This window comes from Schistosoma mansoni, chromosome 5 (assembly GCF_000237925.1).
Source record: "Schistosoma mansoni strain Puerto Rico chromosome 5, complete genome".
In the NCBI taxonomy this organism is placed as follows: Eukaryota; Metazoa; Platyhelminthes; class Trematoda; order Strigeidida; family Schistosomatidae; genus Schistosoma; species Schistosoma mansoni.
Genome location: NC_031499.1, coordinates 7,224,369 through 7,227,255, shown reverse-complemented (window position 1 = coordinate 7,227,255; position 2,887 = coordinate 7,224,369). Strand labels below are relative to the sequence as shown.

The window sequence follows — 2,887 nt, the reverse complement described above, 5'->3', positions numbered from 1 at the left end:
ACACATCGTTTTGCAGAATTAAAAGACAACCGGTCCGATCACCACCTACAAGCCTGAACACATACCTACCACTTACAAAGTATAAGGTTAATAACTCCGACGACCAGATATAGATTACAATAAATTCACCTCCATACGTAAGATTACCCAACTGACCGACCATCCGTTCTTCAACACACTGTCGTCAACTGACTCCATGACACATAGGCACCTCTAACAATAACGGCCGTCCAGTGTTTCCAGGTTTTCCATGTTGTTCTAGCTTCAATTGACTCACGCTTTCAACTATTATTAATAAGTATCACATGAGGACTAAACTGAAAGTCAATGTCTTTATGGATTATTGCCATTGCTTGACTTTACCAACATATTCAGATATCCTGTAAGTAATTCACTATAAGATAAAGGATGGTTAATGATGTGTGAAATGTAACCCAACCACTTTATCCGATTCAAATTCGTAGTTTTACCAAACAACATATTCTTTACTGTTTATTACTCTAAGCTTCATTATAATCCACTAAATAATTTCAATATATTCGATCAACTCTTTAAAAATATGTGTAATTAACTATTTGGTCTATCAGTTAAGTGATCTGGTGTGAGACTGGTAGGCCCTGGTTTGGAATCTCGTGAGGCGGGATCGCGGATGGGAACTGACAAGGAGGAGTCCCACAACAGGATGAAACGGCAGTCCAGTGTTTCCAGGTTTTCCATGGTGGTCTAGCTTCAATTGACTCATGATTTCAACTATGAAAATATCTTTCATCTTTATTGATTATTATATCTTCAGGAATGTACTGCACTATGTAATCTACTTTATCTTCGATTACTTTATTATTATCTCCGTGTGTGTTGATTAGTTCTTTTCCATTTATACACACCAGACTATATTTTACATTCTTCTAAATGATTATACATTTACTTTTCATTCTATTCTATTCTAATCTATCTAATATCTTCAATAGAATGAAATAATCCATTGAATCTATCCATTTTTCAAATACAAACTTTACCTAGTTAAATACACCAATTTAGAAACTAATCAATCCGTTCACCCCTATATTCATAACAGAGATATACATTCACTATAATCATAGTAACAGTAGCTTTAATACATTTTATGAGTTTTCTTTTCTCTTTTCTTTCTTTTTAAGTCAATATATTACTTTATTAAATAAATAAAAACTTTTTTTGTATACTCATTTCTTTCTTCTTTTTTTTCTCCAAAAAAAATCTGCTCAATCAACTCATGTCCATTATTGAATGACATAAGTATCATTCAGATAATATACGGTTATTACTACTATCATTATTATTAGTAGTAGTATTAGTATTAGTATTAGTATTAGTAGTTGTAGCAGTAGTATTAATAGTAGTAGTAGTTGTTGTGGTAGTAGTAGTAATAATAATAGTAGTATTGGTAAGAGTAGTATTAGTAATAGTAGTTGTGGTGGTGGTAGTAGTAGTAGTAGTCGTGGTAGTAGTAGTATTAGTAGTAGTAGTAGTAGTACTAGTGGTAAGAGTGATATCAGTAGTAGTAGTATAGTGGTAATAAAATTCATTGAATATCTAACATCTTTTCTACATACTTGTATTCAATCAGTTTATGTCATTTAATCTATTTTAAAAGATAAATACATACTCAATTTGATTGAGTTTATGTTAGATAATCATTCATTTATTGATACGGGTAAAAGAGAGTAAGAAATAATAATCATAATAATCATAATATGATTGAATGAATGAAATTAAAATCCAGTAATCAATGCGTAGAAAACCTGGAAACATTAAACTGACGTTTCGCGCTAATATGAGACTCTTCAACATTCAACATCCATGATTCAGCATGCGGGACTCGAAGCCAGTCTAGTGCTTTCAGATTTTCCATGATGGTGTAAATTAAATTGACTCTTGGATTCAACTATTAGATTACTACAATCTCTACCAATGAATCACCCGGATACTAATTTATTCGCTTTTCACTTCTTCAAAGAATTAATAAGCAGGTGAATATTCCAAAATATGCTTTGTTTCCGTTTGAATTTCCAAACCTTTTGTAACTACATCCAAATAAATCGATTTGGTATTTAATAGGAATAAAAACTTTCAAGTTGTCCATTTAGCATGATTCTATTCAGCTACTAAGTTGGTTCCTTAATATTTGGGAACTTTTTTTCAAAAATGGTCAACTGGAAATACATATATAGAGTAAATGTTATCAGTCAGTAACAATGATAGGGCTTATTGTTAACTACCTATGATACTCATTTCCTAAAGTTAAAGTAGAAAACAGTAAGTCAATTGAAGCTAGACCATCATCGAAAACCTGGAAGCACTGGACGGCAGTTTCGTCCTATTGTGGGACTCCTCCTTCGCAGTGCACATCTACAATCCCGCCTCACGAAATTTGAACCCAGGACGTACCAGCCTCGCTCCAGAGCGCTTAACCTCTAGTCCACTGAGCCGGCATCTGGTGGTGTTAATGCTTAACTTCAATCAATCCATCATGGTCTAGCTTCAATTGACTCATGATTTCAACTATGAAAACACTAAAATCTCCACAGAAGCCCTTCAGAAAACAGTAACTTATCAAATGGATAAAAATGAAAGATTTCACTACAATAACCGAATGATTATGTTCTATGGAAAAATAATATCACACATAACAAAGCTGGGAATTATGGAAAAATGAATACTGATTCCTTAGCTTCGAATAATGTGATGTAATGTAGCTTCAATCCAATTCGTTACTCTAGTTTAATACTCTTGATAAATCTTCAACAACAATGAACAATTTGAGATGGTGGAGAAGATTGGTAGCTCAGGTGGGTGATTTTGATGGAATTTTGTTCTCTGAGCTGGATGGTTTGGTCGACCAAACCAT

At 33.1% G+C, this 2,887-nt stretch overlaps 1 protein-coding gene across 1 annotated transcript in view; it reads right to left on the bottom strand.

Annotated features, from left to right (window-relative positions):
• Smp_143930 (putative sh3 and multiple ankyrin repeat domains protein 1,2 (shank1,2)) overlaps nt 1-2,887 on the bottom strand; it is a gene marked incomplete at both ends in the record, with an annotated part of 57,146 nt that overhangs the window by 40,584 nt on the left and 13,675 nt on the right. The window lies entirely within an intron of this gene.